This window comes from Felis catus, chromosome B1 (assembly GCF_018350175.1).
Source record: "Felis catus isolate Fca126 chromosome B1, F.catus_Fca126_mat1.0, whole genome shotgun sequence".
In the NCBI taxonomy this organism is placed as follows: domain Eukaryota; kingdom Metazoa; phylum Chordata; class Mammalia; order Carnivora; family Felidae; genus Felis; species Felis catus.
Genome location: NC_058371.1, coordinates 26,009,290 through 26,032,727, shown reverse-complemented (window position 1 = coordinate 26,032,727; position 23,438 = coordinate 26,009,290). Strand labels below are relative to the sequence as shown.

The window sequence follows — 23,438 nt, the reverse complement described above, 5'->3', positions numbered from 1 at the left end:
CAGTCACTGAGAAAGACTGATCTCTGTTGACAGTTTTCCCTACCCCAAACACCCCCGGGCTGTTTATGGTAAATAGCGCACACTAGTGAGGTTTTATTGATCTCTCTTTCCCAGACACCCCACCATCTCCTCCCACCCCACTCTGATTTTTGTTCGTCTGCCACCTGGAAGCAGCAAATGCTGCTCCTCTTGCTTTTCTGCATACCAGAGGCAACGATAATATTTACAGTGGCGGCGAAAGGCCCTTCCTGCTGTCTTCACAGCTCTGGAGCTCAACTGTGGTGAGACCCAGGGAGAGCCAAATGCAGAGAAAGGGCTCCTTCCCTCTGCTTGCCTAGAGAGGTGTTCACTTCCGGCCTAAACTCCAGATGTGACTCTGTATAGAAGCCCCTCCCTTGACCATCTGGGGCAATGGTAACCAGGGACTTCCCAGAAGTTTCCAAAAATGAAAGGGCCCCTCTAGGTGTTCAAGAAAAGGTTACATTTCCTTTTGGAAGAGAGTTACAGAAGAGAGGAACACACCTGGTTGAATTTGATGAGTTGCCTTCAAACAGATTTCATGTGCCCCAGAGGAAACAAAGACAACCATTAAGGTATAGGAATAAAATAATACTAATTAATTAATCAATGTAATTTTGTATATATTTTTACTTTTTAAATCTTTTTTAAGTTTATTTATTTACTTTGAAAGAGAGAGTGAGCAAGAGAGAGCTGGGAGTGGCAGAGAGAGAGAAAGAGAATCCCAAGCAGGCTCCACACTGCCAGCATGGAGCCCAATGCAGGGCTCAAACTCACCAATTGTGAGATCATGATCTGGGCCAAAATCTAGAATTGGGTGCTTAATTGACTGAGCCACCCAGGTACCCCTGTATATACTTTTAAACAAATATACTAGTATAGAAGTATAATTATGTCATTTAAAAATGAACACGTAATTTGAGGCTACATGCTCAAATTGTTACTGCTTTGGGTAAATGTTCAAAATAGTTTGAAAACCATTGAACTAGGAGATACTCATTTTCTTTTCTGACACTGAAATTCTATGGTTCTGTGATTTTATGTCTTAGAACAAAGTCTGCCATGACAGACCTGATAAGCGGAGGTGAAACAGACAACTGGCCTCCCAGTGGCAGCCAGATTCTAGTAGAATTTCTGCCACCTGGGCCTTTTTGCTCCCTCCCCACTCCTCACCTCTAACACCACAGAAGGAGGTGAGGGAGATTACAGGCATAGGGCAGAGGATGGGCCTCCTTGCTGCCCACCCAGGGCTCCCTTCCTTCTAGGGGTACAGATGCACCAAGTATTGAGAACAGGTTGCACCTGACAAAAAAAAATGATGGCTTCTGTCTTTCGAGACGTGCCGCATAGGTGGTACCATTTTATTCTAGTTCTGTTTAGGTTTTTGCTGCACACTGGCCACATCACCCCTAGCTTCAAACCAGAAGGGCCTGTCTATTGATCTTCTGGCCCAACTCTGACCACATGGTAGTTTCTCATTTGGGGATTAAGATATGATTCTTCTCAACCTTCCACATATCGTTACTCCTTTCCCATTCAACTTTTCTCATTTGCTTTTCTATCATTTTCCTTCTTTGTATTACTTAATTTCACTTTCCTCTTCTTTCCGAGGGTCTGTGGCCTGCTCATGGCCAGCTCCCTTTAGGCAGTACAAACGTCATTCCATTTGGTAACCATTTTTTGGTCTTATTTATTTATTTTGAGACTGAGAGAGAACAAGTGGAAGAGGGGCGGGGGGAGGGGGGAGAGAGAATCCCAAGCAGGCTCTGCACTGTCAATCAGAACCTGAAGCGGGGCTCAAACTCATGAACCGTGAGATCATGACCTGAGCCCAAATCAAGAGTCTGACACTTAACCGACTGAGCCTCCCAGGCACCCCACATTTGATAATCATTTTGTAAAGATCATGTATGGAGTCTGAACCTTCTCTTCAGTTGTACCACATCCCTTAAGCACATCTAACCCCTCCTCCAAACACTTCCTGTATGGAAAACTATGATTTATTTAAAAAAAAACAAAAACAAAACACAGCTTAGATGTCATCTCTTCCAGAAGGCTTCTCTGGTTCCTTATACACCATCCACACAAGCTAATCAATCCCTTCCTTGCACTTTCTACGAATACTTTATTTTTTATTAACATATAACTGATATATAACATTGTTTTAGTTCCAGGTGTAGAGATGAGATTTCATATTTGTATGTATTGCACAATGATCACCATAATACATTTAGTTGACATCCATCACCATACAAAGTCAAAATTTTCTTTCTGATGAGCCCTTTTGAGAGCTACTCTCTTAGCAACTTTCAAACACACAATACATATTATTAACTGTAGTCACCATGCTGTACATTGCATCCCCAGGACTTGTTTCACAACTGGAAGCCTGTGCCTTTTGACCCCTCTTGCACACTCTTCATTCACAGCACCAATGACCCTTGGTTGCACCAGTATATTTACATGTCCATCTCACTTGCTGGGTTGTAAACTCTTCCAAGGCCAAGGCTGAAACACTACCCATAGCTCCTAGCACAGTGCCTGGTGCAAATCAGATTCCTAATAAATGCAGTGAAGGAAGGAAGGATATCTGAAGTCAACTACTCTTGGCCTCCCCGTTAACCCCCTAGAATGTGGCCAACTGCAAAAGTAACAATAACAAAGCTAATATTTATTGTATGCTTTCATTTGCTTTCAGTGAGAAACCAATTAAATATGTAAGTGGTGGAGTGGAGACTGCCAGACCAATTATACACTCTGTTAACTAAGAAGCAAACTCCTTTTTCCTACATACCTTGAAAAAGCATGCTCCAGACTAAATGACAGTATCCTACTTGTTTGGTTCTAATGGCCACGTTATTTCTTGGGTTCTTTTCTATCTTTTAATCACAGTGTATACACGATTATTCCTGGACTTCATGGATTTAAATTTTGCACCAGGAACAGTGACATCTCTTGTTCCTGGAAATTTACTGGAAACTTTTCAGTTCTCAAAAGGCTGAATCTAGCTGAAACACAACTTTATTTATTAAAAAAATTTTTTTAAACATTTATTTATTTTTGAGAGAAAAAGAGAGACAGAGCGTGAGCTGGGGAGGGGCAGAGACAGAGAGGGAGACACAGAATCCAAACCAGGCTCCAGGTTCTGAGCTGTCAGCACAGAGCCCAATGCAGGGCTTAAACCCATGAACCACAAGATCATGACCTGACCCAAAGTTGGACGCTTAACTGACTGAGCCACCCAGGTGCCCCTGAACCACAACTTTACATGAATACGGTTTTCTTCTTTTTCTTCTCCAACAGGGAATATTATTTTTTTATAAAAGGTGCAGCAAATTGAAAAAAGCAAACAAATGCAATTTACTAATTTTGATGACTAACTTCTCCATCGGATTCCTCATCCACAGCCAGAACAAATCACGTATTTTTTTCATATATCTTTTACATTTGGTGCTCGTTTACATTCTGTATGTCTCTCCCTCCCTCCTTCTCTCTCTCACACACAACATACACATACACACACACACACATACCTGAAGCCCTGCAGCTTTAATTCTAGGCCATGAAAACTTTTGCACATGTGAATGCTCCCTCCTCTCTTAGCCTTACAACCAAGTCAGCCCTTACTACCCAAAGCTCACTACTGGCAGCTGCTCAGAGACCAACAGAACCCGAAACAGTAATGCACCCCTGAGGGGCTCTGCCCAAGCGTGCCTGTCCCTAGCTTCCACTCCCAGACTGACACGCCCATCCCAGCAATGTGCTATGAAGAAAAATTCTCTCACAAGGCATGGCAATCCCACGCTGTCCTCTAACTTCAAAAAATACATTTTCCCTCTCTGGTCAATGCTACAATCACAGTCTCAGGAAACTGATAATTGAACTGATATTTGATCTGAGTGCTAAGATTGTCAGCTACCTGAAAACCGTGATCCTGGGTGACTCAGAGCCTCTTTGGATCATCGTGAAACTGACCAAAATTACATTTCCCCCTCTTTTTCGTTCTCTCTCTGATCTGCCCACTCTCCTATTCTCTCTGCTTCTATATAAGGTCATTGTGAGGACAGACATGACAATGTTTGTGAATTGCCCTGAATTCTTACAAAGGAGGTTTATAAACTCAAAACACTATTGCTTTTCAAGATGTTATTTTTAGTGCTCTGCAAACACTGTTAATGTATCTTTAGAGATAAAAGGAGTCCTGTGGAGGGATGGTGGTGATGGTCACACAGCAATGTGAACGTACTTAGTCCACTGCACTGTTCACAGAGGTTTCGATAGTAAATTTTATGTTATGGGCATTTCCCTACAATTCAAAAAATTAATATGCAAACAAAGAGTCCACAACAAAAACAAAAAACCTTTATATTATCTGACTTTAGAAAGCAGGTTTCCTGGCATCCAGCCCCTAGGCACCCCCTGTTTTGCCTATTTGCATCTCCTTGCCCTCTGATCTGTTGTCAAAACCTCACTGAGGCTGAGAGGGGGCTAAAGCTGGAAAGGCTGCAGATGGGTGGCCCTCCTCACCCCTCCCTCCCACATTACGGATGAGGAATGAGGCTCATCTGAACGAAACCGTCAACTACAATTTAAGGTTCCTAATTTCGGGTCCAAATTTGTTTTTCTGGAAGAAAGTGGGACATCACTCTGTGTATCATTGGTAGCAACACCCCTACTACTAGTAACGATCACAGTACAAATCTGCAACCTCCTTCATCACACCAATCTTGCTGGCCTTGGGAAGGGTGACAGGGAGCTGCGCCCAGCATGCTGAGACACCCTGCCATCACACTGGCCTCCTCCACCAGCACACCCCCAAGGCTGCTGCTCTAGGGGTGACAGGCCCAAGGGGCCACACGCTGGGGTGAGTCTGATTTCTGGCCACCTGTCCCTTGGGTTTTAGGTGACCAGCTTTTAATCCAGTACCATCGCAGAAAACTGAACACCAGATTTCACCAGAAAATGGACATTTTACACCTGCGTTATAAAGTCATCAAGGGGCTTTAGGAGAGGCTGACTTAACCTTAGATACCTTGGCTGAGTTGGGCCACAGTAACTGAACCTGCACCTTTGGAAAGAGCTCTCTCTGGAAACAGGTCTGCTGCACACAGAGTGTGATCACCAGGCAGGGCCCATCCTGGGAGAGGAAACACGGCTGCACTAGTAGCAGAGAGACTTCTGGAAGAGTGGGAAGGGTCCTTAGCGACCCAGTCCAACCCCCCTCATTTCACAGATAAGGATCTGAGGACTGAGGCAGGTAGGGTGCACTCAGCGACCTGTCCAAGGCTGCTGGCCAGTCAGCTCTGTCCGGGAGTCGAAGGCGAGCATTTTTAGCAGCTGGGATCCAGCGCTCTTCCCGCCACACTATTCCACCCGTGGTGAGGGAGGCAGAAAGGTGTGCACAGGCTTTGGAGCCAGGCCAGCCACACATCCCTCCCCTCTCTCCCTCAACTGTAAGGTTTGGCCAAGTCACCCTCCTTGTGCCTCAGTCTCCACTATAAAATGGGCACACTCATTCCCATCTTAACATGAGGGTTAAATCAAACGATGTGAGTGAAGTGCCACCAGTTTCTGGCACAGTACGTGCCCCACAATGGTAGTAGCTAGTATTTATTCCCTTACAACTGCTCCCCATCCATGGGGGATATGTCCCAACACCCCCAGCGGATGGCTGAAACCAGGGATAATACCAAACCCTCTATATACTCTTTTTCACATACATACATACCTATGATAAAGCTTCATTTATAAACTACTCACAGTAAGAGAAGAACAATAACTAATCATAAAATTGTACAAATTATTGCACAGCACTCACCCTCCTTCTTGCGAGGCCTCCCGAGGATAACACGCCCACGTGAAGAGAAGAAGCAAGGAGAACGACTTCGGCGTCGTAACACTAGGTGGGCGGCTCCCGACGTTATGACGTTATGGCGCTACGGCGTTATGGCGTTATGGCGTTTTGACGTTATGACGCTAACGCTGACGCTGACGCTGACGCTGCAGCGACAGAAGGAGGAGAATTTGCCTCTGGCCCGCGGTGGCCGGTGGGTAACGGAGACCTGCAAAGCGAAACTGCCGACTGGGAAGGGGGAACTACTGCCCTTGGGCCACCACGGCTTTCTGAGCGTAATGGGCGTCCTCCAGGGCAGGATTCCAAATGCACCGTGGGTCCTGCTTGTTGGACTGGGGCACGTCCAGAGCCAAGAGCGAGGGCTCCAATTTGGAATGGAGGAGCACATGGAAGGAAGGCTGCCCCGGCCAGCTGGAGTGCCAGCAGGTCTGAGGGACTCTATGCAGCTGGCTGACATGTCCCGGATACCATGTTCCTGACACCTAATGGTAATTAGATTCCGTATATCTAACGGTAATTAGATGACTTCCACAAAATTCAATAAGGGCGGCAAAGAATAAAGCCCTTACGCTTCCAGGTTGGAAAAAGAGAGGCTGCTCCCCATGAGTAGGCTTGAGGGAGCAGGCAGATTAGTGTGGGAGGTGCCGTCCAAGCACATGTAGAGGAGGGTCCACGGGGCTTTATTTCTTGGCTCTGGGGGGGACACACAAAGAATGCTAATGGCTTAGCTGTCTCAGGACATGATAACATAGGATCCACCCAGGCCAGTGGTCCTCGAAGTATGGTTCTCCAACCAGCAGTACCTGGGAGCTTGTTAGATGCAGACTCTTCGGGCCCCATCTTGAACCTACTGAATCAGAAAACTCTGAGGATGGGCTCCAGCAAACTATGTACCAAACCCTCCAGGTGATTCTTAGACATCTACAATTTGAGCACCACTGACCTAAGCCATTTCTCCTGATTTCCTGGTTGATCGCCCAGTGGCTATCAATCTTGGCTGCACAGAAGCCGCCCGGTGCCGAGTCTACAACTCACGGCAGTTAAATCAGAATCTCTGGGATCGGACCCAGGCACCAGCTTTTTTAAGACTCCTCAGGTAATTTCAATGTGCAGCCAAACTTGAGACCCACTGATTTGGAGCAAGAATTTGAATGAAGCAGTTAAGTCATTCATACCATTTGTGTGAATGCAATAGTGCCTGAGAATCAATTCAGAATGCGAGGGGGTGGGGGTGGGGGGGCACCACCATTTCTGTTGCTCAGTCTTCGTGTTTGTTTTTCCCACTACTACTTCCTCAACTGTCCACTGCAGGTTCTGGATCCCCAAGAGAAGTTCTGAATACATTTGTTCCTCCTACCCATTCACCCACCTCGACTACTATTGAATTAACGTTATTGAATTCACTGGCTAGTGTTAAGATCCAAGAGGAAGCTCTATTTGTTCTCTTGGAATCCACCAGTGAATTTCCAAATTAAAGGCAATTATTTTTTAGTTTCCATCATATATGTGTCTCTTATGTGTCAGGTTTTGTCTGTAGTGTTCTTGTTAGGTTTATGTATTTTATTCAGCTTTCGGTTCAGATCAGCACCAAAGTAGGCTCATAAAATCCTAGCTGGTTTAGGTTTTGTTTGGCCTTATGAAACATGCAAGTGTTTCACTTGGAAGAAGACTTAACAGTGGAGACAGTAGGTGGGCCTTGCCAGTCTCCTCTGCCGGGGCGGGGTGGGAAGGGGTGTGGTGGTGGACAGGAAAAGAGAATCTGTTGATTCCCCCAGTACTCTGTAGACTGGGTTACAAGAAAGGTGATAAATAGCCACGGGACCAACACTTTCAGGTTCTAATAAAAATACTATGTTTAAAGATGGGGCCAATAGGGTAGTATATCTAAGATGTCATCATAAAGGCTAGCCTTCTGGTTTTAGATTCAGACCAATTACTTGGAAGTTTTAGCCATCTTCCAAGTAGCTCAACATAGAAATGTTTACAGTTTGTGGAGTTAACAATTTTTAGTCTACTGATACAAATCACATGTTCCTTCTCAGAAGATTTCCTAGGGTAGCAACTTTCACAATGTCTCTAGGAGTTCTGAAGCTCCCTAAATTCTATTTAGGGAGAAATGGAGAGTAAATATACTTGTACATGTTTCTCTGCACACATCAGAATAAACCGTCACCCTGATCTCTCTGCAACTTTCCTATATTAGCACTGAAAGTCCCATGTCCACTTTCCATTCTGAGCAAACTGGGATAACTGGTCACCTCACATATGCCCAGAGATGCTTGTTGAACATCTGCATCTTTATAAATCTTCCCCTCTGTTTGACTCATGCACTGCTTTATCTCAAACCATTATCACTTGGTGCTTAGACCACACACACACACACACACACACACACACATGCACGCGCTAAACACCCCCAGTTTCCTCCTCGCAATGCTATTGCAAATACATTCTTTTATTTTGCTTGAATTCTACTTCATGTTTTCCCCACTGCCATCACCACCCTATCTCTCCACAGGATGATTCCAAAAACATCTTGTTCTTTTTAATCAGACTGCCAGAACAAATGTAGAGGAGAAAGGAGAGTGATTCCCATTGTTTCAGAGCTGAAACTAGATGAAAGACTACATCATAAAAGTTAGAGTGCCGTTTTGTTCAATGAGATAAATCTTTATTGCTTATCCCTAAAGTGCCAGATACCGTGCTACACTGCCCTCACAGTAAGACGAGTCCCCAATAGCAAACTAATAAATGAGACAAATGTGTCCCCTTCACTCAATAAGCCTCACTGGCATCCTACATTTCCTCGTTCCTTGATTTTCCACTGGAGTGGGCACACACAGCTTAGGTTTTTGCCGTCCCTTATCTCGGGCTGCTAGCAGCAATTGACTGAATCCATTGCCAATTTGTTCTTTCTAATCTCAGTGCTGCTCTAGAATTATTATAATAAATTCAATTAATTTCTCATAGCGATTCCAAAATCTGTCCACACGGAAGCTCCTTCCCTCATCCATCATGCAGCACGGGCTTTGTCGTCTGTCTACGTGAGATCAACGCTGTTTGGTGGGGTTCCAGCTAACATTCGCTTTCCTACATTAAGTTTTCCCGTGCTCATCGTGACCATTTTCTCTCACCCTGTTGCCTTAAATAAGAAAATATATTTTCTCCCCTCTGAGGCTCCTTCCTTCATCTTCTATCATGTCTTTAACTTGCTTCTTCAATCATTCCCCATCTGATGTGTTTTTGTCCTGCCCTTTGATTACTCTTCAGCGTGCAAATGTGCTTATATCACAATTACTCTTAAGAAAACGTTTTTCAAGTTTATTTATTTTGAAAGAGACAGAGGCAGCATGGGCAGAGGGGAAGAGAGACAAGAAAAGAGAAAGAATCCCAAGCAGGCTCCATGCTGCCAATGCAGAGCCTGACGTGGGGCTTGAACTCATCAAACCGTGAGACCATGACCTGAACCGAAACCAAGAGTCAGACATTTAATCAACTGAGACACCCAAGTGCCCCAAGAAGTTTTTTTTTAAAAGAGGTGATCTGGGGCGCCTGGGTGGCGCAGTCGTTTAAGCATCCGACTTCAGCCAGGTCACGATCTCGCGGTCCGTGAGTTCGAGCCCCGCGTCAGGCTCTGGGCTGATGGCTCAGAGCCTGGAGCCTATTTCCGATTCTGTGTCTCCCTCTCTCTCTGCCCCTCCCCCGTTCATGCTCTGTCTCTCTCTGTCCCAAAAATAAATAAACGTTGAAAAAAAAAAAAAGAGGTGATCTGATTTCCACCGACACTACGGAATTTGCATACCTTTCCCTCTTTCCACCACCCTCTGCCCTTGTCTTTCTCATCTACTGCTCCCATTAATTTCTCAACCTCGTGCAGCCTGGGACTGGCTCCTGCTAAACCGAACTTTTCTCCCAGGGCATACCAATAAACAACTTGTAAAATGTGGTGCCTCTTCTAGGCTCTCACCCAGCCCAGCCCCTTGGCATCATTTGAGAGTATTGTTAGTTTCGGCCTCTCTCACGTTCCGTATCCTGACTCTTCTTGTTCTTCTCTCTCTTCCATAATTCCTGCCTCCTCCCGGTCTTACTCTTGACCTCATCCAGTTCCATGGGCTGCTGCTCCAGCTCTATTCTCTTGACCCCCACATATACCCCCCCTCAACTCTCCTCCGCATTTTCTATCCATATTTCCAAACACCTAAAAGACTGCTCCACATGGAAAAATTCCAAGATCCTCAGACTCAGTATGCTAAAAATCAAGTTCATTACCATCATGTCTAAAACCTGTCTCCCTGGGTTTTCTGTCTTACTTCCTGCATCCACTCCACTAGAGACTCGTATGTTATTCTTTCCCTTTTCAATTCCTAATTGCTAGGCATTTGGCAAATAACATTATGTTACTTTTATTTTTGGAGCTTTTTGTTGCAAATGGCAGAATCTGAACTCAGGTTCAATAAGAAAACAGGATGTTCTGGCTTGTGGAACCAGACCACAGAAAGGGTAGTTTCACGTGAATGGTACCAGATTTCTTTCCTTACCTCCGATCTCAGCTTTTGTTTGTGTTTTTCTCATTCTTCCAGGTTTCTTCATGTGAAGGGGGCCATGGTCAGCAGCAGCTCTGAAGGCACACCCTGTTAACAAGAATGGGAAGAGACCGTATATACGTGCCAGGCACCATCCTGGGCACTTCAAAGTCCACAAGTCAAGAAGAAAGAGAAAAAAGCATTCTCCACTGCAAATTTAGAGAATCCACAGACAGAGTCTACAGTGGGCCGATGTAAGTCATGTCCCCACCACTAGAGCAATTGCTGGGTCAAGAACCAGTGGAGCAACCGCCAGACGTGGACATCTGACTACACACTGGTGAGCTTGGGTATTTTGAGTCGGAAGAGTGCAATGAACCACAGCAGGTTGAAAACATGCAGGGCTAGATTTGGGGGTAAGAAACTGAAATGTAAAAACTTGACAAGGTTTATTAAGGTCCGCAGGGCTTCACATTATCTTACAAAAATTAAGGGGCCGACAAGGAACGGTATCCGAATAGATGTTCCATCCACCAAGGGAAAACAAAAAACAAAAAAACCCATGCAGAAGAGAACCAAAATGTTCCTCAGAACACAGTTTTTGGAATGTACTAAAATCCAAATAAACGTGTCCCCAAAGCCCCAAATTTTATGCCAATAGTTCCTAGCTCCTACAAGTATAGAATACCTTTTGAAATTAAAAAAAGTTTTAAACTTCTACGTAATAGTGATTATAATGATAAATCACACAGTGATGATGAGACAGGATGGCATGCCTTTGTACAACATCACCTATTCAGCCTACAGGCAGGTTTCATCTCTTGGACTGAGCCTGAGGGCCCATGGAGGCCTGTGGTCATAAGCTTTGGAAAGAGGTATTGAAATTGATGTTACTGATAAAAATCTCAATAATGCCCCCATGTGATGTCTGTTTTTAAACAATCTAACTTTCCGGTGTCCCTTTTTTTTTAATGTTTATTTCTTTTTGAGAGAGAAAGAACGCGAGTGGGGGGAAGGGCAGAAAGAGAGGGAGACACAGAATCTGAAGCAGGTTCCAGGCTCTGAGCTGTCCATACAGAGCCCAACATGAGGCTCAAACCCATGGACCATGAGATCATGATCATGATCATGATCCGAAGTCAGGTGCTTAACCAATTGAGCCACCCAGACACCCCTCCAGTGTCCCTTTTTAATAAGGTAAATAGTTGCCAATTTCACCTGTAGGTAACTGCACAAGTTAACTTGATGCTGGTTGTTGTCTGGGCCTCCATGATACCGCACATATGGACTGCCATTTCTTGTCGTGGTTGGTATTCCCTCCATTTTTCATCTGTTTCTGCCTCTATAGTTCCTCTGATTATTGACTTCTTGTTCACCAGATTTGTAAACATAATGAAGCCTAAAAGGGGTGCACATGAATATGAATTCCATGCTATGTATTAATTAAGCCTCCTGCTGTAATATTTTGGGGAGGTCTTTCTCCCAAGAGTGAATGTTGCCACCTGACAGGTGTGTGATGAGATGCTATTTTCATCTTCCATTGTCTAAGGTTCAGGATGTACCTGGAAACATCCTAGGGGGTAGGGGTGCCCCACATCGCTGTTGTGAGAAGCATTCCTCCACGCCCAGCTCAGTTGGACTTAAGAATAGATGAAAACAAACGTTCAAGAATGTTTGGTTTCCATGTTAAGCTATGTCATCCGTTATCTTCCTTTTGCCTTTAAAAAAATTTTTTTTCAACGTTTTTTATTTATTTTTGGGACAGAGAGAGACAGAGCATGAATGGGGGAGGGGCAGAGAGAGAGGGAGACACAGAATCAGAAGCAGGCTCCAGGCTCTGAGCTGTCAGCCCAGAGCCCGACGCGGGGCTCGAACTCACGGACCGCGAGATCGTGACCTGGCTGAAGTCGCGAGATCGTGACCTGGCTGAAGTCAGACGCTTAACCGACTGCGCCACCCAGGCGCCCCTTCCTTTTGCCTTTAAATGTGACCCAAAGACCTTCCAACAAAATGGAATGCAGCCTTGTATGAAATCAACTTAATCTCTTATTTGTGATTTATCACAGAATACTTGTCCAGAGTATTATTAGGCTGCAACGCTATTCTATTTATTTTGTAGACATTTTTTTAAAGGAAAGGAAAAGCCACTTGAAGTTTGATGTTAAAAAGAGAAAGCTATACAGTGTGTTCTACATTTGAAATTCCACACGCTGTCAATAATCTGGATTTTCCCTGTAAAGAGAGACATACATCCTTTTCCTGATTTCTCCATTTCAGTGTTCGCTTTTACTATATGCCCAGTTCCCCTCGTTCAGTTAAATGTGTGTGAAGTCTGAAGCTTTCTGAGAAATGGCCTGCCCCAGCCGGGATCAAAGGGAATGCTTCTGGAATGGGATATCAGTAGCACGGCTCCCCTGGTTCGCTTTTTCTCACTCCACATTTTTTATTGTCAGCAGTGAATACCTTTCAGAAACAAAGCCACCTGCTATCAAATACAAGGATTGCTGAGTCTTTGTGTGTACGTGCGTGCACGTTGGGCTGGGAGACACTCAGTGTGTGTGTTGCCGGGTGGGAGTTATTTACATGTCTGACTCTCTTCAGGCTATTGCAAACTGTTCCACAAGCTGGCATTAACCTCCCAGGAGGGCGTGAAGCTCCAAATGGCCAGGTCAGGGAGTGACCACTCGGTCACCTCTCCATAGGAAGGGTCAGAAGTCATGCCATGAAGGCTCTCGTGCTGAGAGGCATCTAGCTTAGCAGAGTGAGCATTGACCTGTGGTGGGGGGAGGTCAGGAGATCCTTGCCTTTCTTAACTGTAAAAATAAGGGCACATGACAGTATCTTTGGGAGCCTCAGTTTTCTTATCTGTAAAGTGAAAAGTCTGGACTAAATCAGGGGTTGCCTGCCATTTGGCTGCATGGTAGACTCACTTGATTTTCTTTTTCTAACAGTGATGCAAAGGTCTTACCCCAGGCCAGTTAAATTAAACCTCCGGGGGTGGAACCCAGACATGGGTATTTTTTTTCTCAAAGTTCCCAGGTGAGTCTCTGTGCAGCCAGGGTGCAGAACTGCTGGGTAAGGGAGCTCCAAGGTCTCTCTAGTGCTAGCACCTCTGAGGCCTGCTGCTGTCATCTCAAGCCCCCCTAGTCAGCTAAGTGTCCTCAGCTATACGTCCTGCCCAGCCTACCCTTCCAAGTGCATAGCTTGGTAGGGCCACAGCTCCAACAGGATCTGCAGAAGCAGTCAATGTAATTAACCAGAATACCCAACCTGAAGAATGAGGAGTTTGACAGAGGGGAGGGCAGGATCTATTGTTAAAAGGGAATCATCATGGCTCCTAGGAAAACTGCAGACCAGCTGCAAAGCCCACTCTCGTTTCTCTTGGAACCCTGCACGGCAAGCTCATTTGCCTCTTCATAACCAGCTCTGACTTCTCTTGTGCAGCACAGCGCTGTGCTGCAGAGATAAACTAATTTAATCAAGGACGGGAGCTGCATTTTGATCTTGCAATCATGTCACATAATTCCCTTTCCCAGGGCAGCGCCACACCTCTCTCTGCCCAGTTCTCTTATCTCTCAGATCCCTTTTCCCCTCTTATTCCTTCTTAATCTATCCATCCCCACATCCCCTCATCCACAGATCTGCCCCACTGCCATGTGCCCCCCACACCCAAGACACGATTTTCCTTTGTAAGGTCCCATTTTTCCCACTTCTTCCTGCTCCTTTATTTCCAGCCTATATTGCTGGGCCACTGATGGCTGTGAGGATGTGAAAATCTGAGACACAGGCATGAATAATGAATTGGGAGAGCCAGACTGAAGTCAGTCGGAACTGAGAACAGCATTTCAGAAATGCAGCCAAGTGACTTAGCAAGAAGTGATATCACGTTACCGCAAACCCCAAAAGCTTCAGACACACTGTTAATTATGAGAATGCAGTTCTGAGTAAGAATCTGCAATTGTCCAAAAGCAGGCTAAATCTTCATACTCTGTTTGGGGCTAAAGCTGGGAGTTCTCGAAGGTGCAGAGATGCTTACTCAACTCTACTGCACTGGCTAGCCAGTGCAATGACCATCTAGTGGCCAGCTTGCTCATTCCAAGAATAGCACTGTCACACCAGACAGGATGCAGCTGGACAGGGAGAGGGGATGGAATTTTTTTTTAATTTATTTGTTTATTTTGGAGTCGGGGGGAGAGAGAATCCTAAGCAGGTTCTGTGCACTGTCAGTGTAGAGCCTGACACAGGGCTCGATCTCAGAAACAGTGAGACCTTGACCCGAGCTGAAGTCAAGAGTCTGACACTTAACCCAGGTGCCCCTAGAGGGGATGGAATTGAAACTCCACATAGCAGCCAGACCAGGAAGCAGGGAAGTGGGGGAATAAAGATCTTGAGGTTGCCAGAGGGGAGACCGGCTGGAGATTGGGAAACCCAGGAGATTTGTCTGTTGTTCTTCTCAGTCATTATAAGCCAACCTAAGGCCCAGTCCTCCGCTCAGGTGTGCCTGGTCCTATTTAGTCAGAATAGGGATTCCCGTTTAGTAAGAAACCTCCTTTTACAAGCAATACTTGGTAGATGGGTCTGTGATGCCCGAGGTCCAACCTGGGGACTTGCCAGAGCTGGCTAGTAAGCAAGAGGCCTGCAGGACAATCCTAAGTGGCTTTCTTGCTGTCCCTTACATCCCCTCCCATCTGTCCCCCAAATGTAGCCAGACATGTTGTTGTAAAATATAAACCTGGCTATCCCACTCTGTTGCCAGAAACCGTCAGTAGCCTGTCAGCTCCAGAACAGAGGCTAAATTCCTAATCCTAGCATTCAGGGCGTCTGTGACTTGGCCCAAGCTTCCGTCTCTAACCCCACTTTCCAGCCAGTGACTTGACCTGACAGACCAGAGATGCTGGATGCTTTCTCTGTGTACTCTCCGCTGTTCCTCTCCTGCATGCCTTTGCCCAGGCTGTGTCCTCTGCAGAAATTTATCTCCGCCCATCTCTGTCTGCTGTATGAACACGCTTAGGAGCCCACTTTTCTTCCAGAGCCCTGGAATCGGACAAACTCTCCTCCCCTCACGTTCCCATCGTGCCTACTGCCCACTTGACATTGAGGGATCTCTTTGTGAGACTAGAATGGACCCTCTGGGGGCAGGAACCTTGTCCTGTTCACCCAGGAATGTTCCTAACATCCAAGACAACGCCTGGAATACAGTAGACATTGATTGATACTTGTCTGGAGAATGCCAGCTGGAAAAGAGTTGGAATGTAGGATAACCGTGCTCCAATCTGACAGGCATGGATATTCCCTAGTTTCTGCTTGGAACAGAGGTGCAGAGGTCTGAGCAATACTCTTCTTTCTCACCCCTCGTGATGGAGAGAGTTCCCCAGCACGTGCTTCCAATCCCCCCCCTCCCCATCCTCATGTGCTACCACTGTGATCTCATGGTGTCAGCGGCTCCCAAGTTCCCAGGCTCTTCTCATCTTTGTGGGGCCTTAACAGGCAGTGGAGACATGCCCGGGTGACTCATCTGTTGCCAGTGGTGACTTAAATCTTCCAAGCCAAAGCTTACTTCATTTTCCCGATGTCTGAGTCACGGAAGAAACAGGTAGAGCAGGTATGAATGTCTGCAAATCTGAATGTGCAAAAAAAAAAAAAAAAAGTATCTTGATTTTTTTATAATTCAATTGAGTTTCTATTTCAAGTCTCATTTTTTTTTTCTGAGGGTGGCAGAGTCAGTTTCTCTTCCTCTCCCTTTTCCCTAACACAGCATCTAAGCACCGAGGGTTTATGTGGTGCCTGAGTGAAGGCATACCCGGTCCCCATCCTCAGTTTCATCTATTCATTCTGCTTCCTGCTGGGAAAGCCTGTCCCTCTAACATTACTGCCCACCCACATGGATCCTGAGGCGGCCTCGTTGGCATCTCCTGTGCTGCTCTTAGGGCCGTGACAGAGCCCGGGGAACTCTGTAGGCTGACCGAGGCCACATCTGCCAAGTCAGTGTGAGGGTTGGTCGGTTGGTTTTTGTTTTTGTTTGGTTGGTTTTCGGTTCCAGCATCTCTAACATTTGACATGGGAACCAGGGCTCATGGCCTCCTTCCTCAGAGACCTACCAGTATCTACGCTTTCCTTACTCTCCCGGTCCAACTCAATCTCATCCCAGACTGTGACACCTTCTCCTAGCCAGTGTGTATGTAGGGGAGAAGGGAGGGATACCTCCCTGCTACTCCTCTCATTTACCTCTGTCCTGATTTACCTCTGTCCTGTTTCCATTTCCTCACGGTCAATTCTTTTGAAACTCATAGGCCACAGAGACTTTTTTCCTCTCTGATCTTTCCTGTCACATTCCTTCCCTGTGTCAGTGATCACCTGCTACAGTCTAGTTACTGAATGGAGAGAAGGGGTAAGATCTAAGAGGGAACTGGTGGGAGAAGTATCATTAAGAGTGTTAGCGGGGACATGGCGCCTGGGTGGCTCATCGGTTAAGCATCCAACTTCAGCTCAGGTCATGATCTCATGGTTCGTGTGTTCGAGCCCCACATTGGGCTCTCTGCTGTCAGCGTAGAACCCACTTCGGGTCCTCGGTCCCCCACTCTGCCCCTCCCCCACTCATGCTTGCTCTATCTCTCATAAATAAACATTAAAAAAAAAAGAATGTTAGCAAACATGAATGTAGCATTTACAACGAATCAGGCACTGTTCTAAGTACTTTCCAGACATTACCTCATTAAGTCACGGCAGCCCTATGAGGCAGATAGTGTTGTCATTCCCATTATATAGATGAGGAAACGGAGGTGAAGTGGCGACAGATCATAGGAGCTGAGACTTGAACCCAGGCAGTTTGGCTCCACTGTCAGTGTAGAGCCAAACTCGCACACATCAGTGCCCTGCCACACATCTTATTCTTAGCATAGAGCTGTCTTCCTTGAAGATGTGTAGGAAAAAGAAAAGTTTTAAATATTATGATGGAGCCTTCTCTCTCTATTCAAAGTGCTTTTGCTGGGATTTAACAAATTTTGATTTTCACAAGACATCTATCAGTCATCTGAGTGGATGTCAAAAAGGGAAAAAAGCCTAAAAGTCTTTAAAAATAGAATCTCCCAATACCACTGCCTTCATGTGCCTGGAAGCATTTCATCACACCCTTTAGCCCTGGGGTAAGAGTTAGAGGGCTCGACCTCTGAAAACGTGTGCCAGTTCCTTATATTGCACTCTGCATGCCCCTGACCATTCTATCTAGGATGAAAATATGAAAAGATACCCAAGGAAAAGCACTTGTGGGCTTCTAATTCCTCTGGAACAAACATTTGTAACATTTTTGAGGATCACAGACTTATTTGCGAGTAAGAAATATCTCCCCACGAAAACCAAGTGCATAGAGCCAAATGCATATATAATTTATCAGAAAACCACGGGGAAATCACTGAGGCCCATACTGTGTGTGAATCTTACTGGAAGGGAAGTTCTGTACCTTCAACACCTAGCAGAGAATAAACTAATAGAGTTAGGCCCATCCTCCTCCCATTCCAGTCCTCCTGCCCCCACATCCATAATGTCTCCCTGTGGTACCATAAGAGACAGAAAATCTTCCCCTTCCTTTTTTTTTTATTAAAAAAAAAATTTTAATGTTCATTTATTATTAAGAAACAGAGAGAGACAGAGCATGGGCAGGGGAGGGGTAGAGAGAGAGGGAGACACAGAATCTGAAACAGGCTCCAGGCTCTGAGCTGTCAGCACAGATCCTGACGCGGGGCTGGAACCCATGGACCGTGAGATCATGACCTGAGCCGAAGTCAGACACTAAACCAACTGAGCCAGCCAGGGGCCTCTCTTCCCCTCCCTTCAGTGCACCCCAGATTCTCTGCAAATGCTTGGTGCTAATGAGGACTTTGTCCTTCTGCATTGTACGCCTGTGCATTTGCTTCCGAAGGAAAAGCACTGGCTGTTGGCAGGAACTGATTAGAAGTGGCCACTCTGATTTTTGGACAATTTGGAGGCCACACATAAAACTCTGCATGCCCCATGGGGGCCAGTTAGGGAAGGACCAAGCCTCTTGGTCTCTTCACAACCCATAGAGGACTCTTTCCCAGCCCATTACTGCAGGGTAGCCAGTCCCCCAACTGGTCTTTCCCTTTTCAGGAGGGAATTCAACACATCAAGTTGTAAAATACCTTCTCAAAGAAAACCATTAATGGGTTTTCCAGTACCTCAAGAGTATCATGGAAGTGCAGTTAACTCAGCGTCTCAATTCTCTAATCAAGCAACGGAAAGAGTGTTTGAGTCAAGGCCAAACGTTATTCTTTCATGGAAGGAAACATGTAGATGGTTCAGGATTAACTCTGTGAGCAGCACAGGGCCCTCTGCAAGAAATAATTGTACCCTACATGTGCAAACACTTACGTGATTATCATTTGTGCTTCATTGGTCTCATGCCACCAGGGTGACTATTAAAAATAAGGAGGGCAAGTATGGGGCACCTGTGTGGCTCAGTTGGTTAAGTGTCCGACTTCATCTCAGGTCATGATCTCTCAGTTCATGAGTTTGAGTTCCACATCAGGCTCTGTGCTGACAGCTCAGAGCCTGGAGCCTGCTTCGGATTCTGTGTTTCCCTCTCTCTCTCTGCCCCTCCCCCACTCATGGTCAGTCAGTCTCTCTCTCTCTCTCTCTCTCTCTCTCTCTCTCAGAAATAAACATTAAGTAAAAAAAAGAATTAAAAAAAGAATAAGGAGGGCAAACAAAGCAGACAGCTAAAAGATACTGGGACATGAAAATAGTATTTTCTTCATTCTCATTTCCCATTGCCTTTCCTCTAGTTTGGGGTGGCATGATGTATCCTTTTCATTCCTTCCTGTCAACCTTCTCTATTTCTTTGATGATTTTTTTCTTATGACCTATTCTTGCTGTCAAGTTTTAATATCTGAACTGTGTTCGTGGATGCGCATACCATGAAAAAGGCTAGTTTTGTTTCTCTGAGCCTTTGTGATGCATACCCATCAGTAACTATTCTAGACATGTTCCTTGTTATAAGTATGTTTGTGATTATATAAATTTCATGCAAGGAAAACTGTACTAATACGTTCCATATATTATAATATACAACAAAACTGAATTACGAAAGGGTGAGATGAAATAATTATAAAAGAGCAATAACATTTTATTCTCTCTCCTAACAGATTGCCCATTGCCCTTTGGGAAACGCAGACATAGTGTATCAAAGCAATTAAACAGAACAAAATCCTCCAGAAGGTTTTAGGTTGGATGGCACTGCCTCAAATTGTAACTTGTAATACTCCCGTAACACCCTCTATTCATATAAGTGAATTCGTAAGAGACTCTATTGTAAATAGAATGTTTGTGTCCTCCCAAATTCATATGTTCAAACCCTAACCCCCAGTGTGGATGTATTTGGAGACGGGGTCTCTAAGGAAGAAATTAATGTTAAATTAAGGTAGTGCTCTGATCCAACTCTGGATTAGATAGGTTTTGTGTCCTTATTAGAAGAAACACGAGAGAGATCACTCCCTCCCTATCTCCCTCTGTGTGTGTTTGTGCTCGTGCTAAGGAAAGACCATATGAGCACAAGCAAGATGGTAGCCATCTGTAAGCCAGAAGAGAATACTCACCAGAAACCAACCCTATCAGACCTTGATCTTGCACTTTCAGCCTCCAGAACTGTAAGAAAATAAGTTTCTGCTTAAGCCACTCAGTCTGTGGTATTCTGTTATGGCAGCCCAAGCTGACTAAGACCCTCTGAGAAAGCATACCAGATTGTTCCTGTGCCCTGAAGCCTATAAACGCACGCGCACACACACACACACACACACACACACACACACACACACACGCACACACACACACTATATAGTCATTCAACATAAAGTTAATAGTTTCTTCAAAGCTGGTCATAAAATTAGTATTAGGTAACAAACTTCAGGAGTGTCAGAAATATGGTGGTATGGGAAACTCACACAACATCCCCCTAACTTGGGCAAGTGGAGAAATGCAGAGCCAGTGAAATCCTGGTGCTGTAGTCTCAGTGTAGACCCTCCCTTTTCCATCAGATATGCACCAGCTTTGCCAGTGCACTGTGTTGCGACCGCCCCCATTATCATGGTTTTAGTATGTGCTTCAGACAGGCAAGAACTGAAGTGTCTGTGGGAATTAATTAAAAACTGAAGCTCGCTTCTTGAGAATTTTATGGACTGCTGTTTCTTGACATAATTTTGAAGAGACGGTATAATCTACTTTTCCACTGAAAACAGCAAAGATAGATGTTATCTTTGTTTATTTTTTTAAAGATGAACCTCTTGCTAAATGCACTCGTGAGCAAGTTAGAAAGGAAAAATCAATTGAGGGTAAAAGTTAATTAAAAGGAGAAATACATATAGGTAACCAAACACGGAGTCTGGTGTTTGCTCTGGGGTAGGGTATGAAACTCTGATGACTTTGAACTCCTCTTTTTAACAACTATGTAATGTGTAAGAAATGAGACAAATCCTTGGGCCAACTGAAGACAAAGGTCTGAAAGGAAAACACATAAGCCATGTAGAGACATAAGATAAATAAGAAACCACAGAAAGGTCTACTAAAAAGTACTTGTTTCCCTCAGCCTTAAAGCTAGGTTGAAAGAGAAAATCTTTCTCCTGAGAATTCATAACTATAATCCAGTTTTTCATGGGAATTTTCAGCCCAGATTCACAGTACTTCAAGTCTAGAATTGATTTAAAAAAAATTTTTTTTTTCAACGTTTATTTATTTTTGGGACAGAGAGAGACAGAGCATGAACGGGGGAGGGGCAGAGAGGGAGGGAGACACAGAATCGGAAACAGGCTCCAGGCTCTGAGCCATCAGCCCAGAGCCTGACGCGGGGCTCGAACTCCCGGACCGCGAGATCGTGACCTGGCTGAAGTCGGATGCTTAACCGACTGCGCCACCCAGGCGCCCCTAGAATTGATTTTAAAGTAGCCCTTGGTTGAGAATGCCTTATTGGTAGTAGGTAGAATTAAATGTGTACTGTTTTTGAAGGAACTTACCTTCAACCAAAGCCTCAAAAATTACTATGGGTAAAGTTCCAGGGAACATAAGTCCATATCACAGCAAACACATAAATGAAAGGCATCAGGAATGATGGATTATAAAATCAATCAAGAGGATTCAAAAGGCTCCAAAAGAATGTCTAAAAACAAAAATAGAGCAATTGAAAGTCAGAGCCTGATATTCAGGTTACACAGCATAGACACAGTTTAAGACTAATTGTGAAATGGAAAATAATGTAGCAGAAATTACCCAGAATGCAGCATAGAAAGAAATGAGGTGAAAAAATTAAAGAGTGATTAAGAACCTTATAATATAGAATGAGTTGTAGAATTACAAAATCAGTCAAAATTTTGGAGGGACATAATAAAGAGAATAGAGAAAAGACAATATTCAAATTGAAAATGGCTCATTATTTTCTGCTACTGTTGAAAGATTTCAATACTCGAACTAAAAAGATGAGCACATGTATATACACAATGGAATGTTACCCAGGCATTAAAAAAGAATGAGATCCTGCCATTTGCAACAACATGGATGGACTTAGAGGGTATTATGCTAAGTGAAATAAGTCAGCCAGAGAAAGACAAATACCATATGATCTCACTCATATGTGGGATTTAAGAAACAAAACAAACAAACAAAGGGAAAAAAGAGAAACAAACAAACAAAAACCAGGTTCCTAAATACAGAGAACAAACTAGTCATTGTCAGAGGTGATGTGGGTGGCGGCGGGGAGGTGGAGTGGTGAAAAGAGAAAAGACATGAAGAGTACACTTACCTTGATAAGTAATGTATAGAATTGTTGAATCATTATATTGTACACCTGAAACTAATATAACACTGTATGTAAATTATACTTCAATTAAAAAAAGAAAATTTTAAAAAGAAAGACATTTTCAAAGAAAATTAAGTTTTTAAAAATCTACAACTATACATATGATAATCAAACTGCAGGAGGGGAGTGATGAGACAATCTTGGAGCAGCCAGAAACAAAAGATCATCTGCAAAGAAGTGTCACCCAGCAACGACTCTGTCACCTGATTTCTTAACAGCAACAATGAAAATCAGAAGACGGTGGAATATTTTCAGTATGCTGAGAAAAAGTTAACTCAAAAACCGAAATTTTATATCCACTATTTATGAGTCAAAAATGAGGATGAAATAAAGATATTTTGAGACAAAGAAAAACTAATAGGGTTTCCAAGAAACAGACCCTTGCTACAAGAACTTATGAATAAGCATTTTGTATAGAAAGAAACTAATCCTAGACAAAAGGCTTAAGATGAAAGAAAAAAACGCTAAGTAAAGAAATTAGTAAAATTGTGGGTATACATAAACATGTAAGGTGGAAAACAATGATTATAATATAGTCTTTCAGAGTTAAAAAAAAACTAAAATACAGTAATGGTGTAGAAGTAAGGAGGAGATTATTGGAGTTGAGGTGTTTACAGAGCAAATAGTTTGTGTGGATGGTAAAGATGCTGACTGATTTTAAACTTTAAGTCTCAATTCATATTAAAAATTTGCAAGGTAACCATTAAAGGAGAATAATGCATATATTCAACAATTCTACTTTTAGGAATTGACAGGAATAGCAACAAATTGGAAACATAACTGGCTATCAGTAGAGAATTGGTTAAAATAATCATGGGTAGTAAAATACTATGAATAGAATTCAGATAATTGAATGCTGTGTAGCCTTTTAAAAAATGCAATTGCTGTGGGGTGCCTGGGTGGCTCAGTCGGTTAAACGTCCAACTTCAGCTCAGGTCTTGATCTCATGGTCGGTGAGGGTGAGTTCGAGCCCCGCATAGGGCTCTGTGCTGACAGCTCAGAGCCTGGAGCCTACTTCAGATTCCATGTCTCTGTCTCTCTCTCTCAAAAATAAATAAGAATTAATTTTTTTTTAAATAATAAAAAATGCAGTTGCTATGTATCTATTTCTTTGGAATAATCTCTAAGGTAAAAACAAAAATGGTGTGTATCATGTATACTGTATAGGGTTTTTTTTTTTTTAAAG

General features: G+C 44.1%; 1 protein-coding gene and 1 long non-coding RNA gene across 4 annotated transcripts in view; one reads left to right on the top strand and one right to left on the bottom strand.

Annotated features, from left to right (window-relative positions):
* LOC123384795 overlaps positions 1–6,040 on the bottom strand; it is a 199,705-nt gene extending 193,665 nt beyond the window's left edge. For 2 of the 3 annotated variants that reach the window (XR_006596378.1, XR_006596380.1), the window contains exon 1: positions 5,837–6,034. This is a non-coding gene — a long non-coding RNA (uncharacterized LOC123384795). Of the gene's footprint in view, positions 1–5,836 lie in introns of all 3 variants that reach the window. The other variant, XR_006596379.1, reaches the window with a different exon arrangement.
* Positions 6,041–6,048: 8 nt separating this feature from the next.
* PRAG1 (PEAK1 related, kinase-activating pseudokinase 1) overlaps positions 6,049–23,438 on the top strand; it is a 110,071-nt gene continuing 92,681 nt past the window's right edge. Inside the window, exons 1-2 of the mRNA XM_045055311.1 lie at positions 6,049–6,360; positions 10,453–10,735. The gene's annotated coding sequence lies outside the window, so the exon portion shown is untranslated. The remainder of the gene's footprint in view (positions 6,361–10,452; positions 10,736–23,438) is intronic.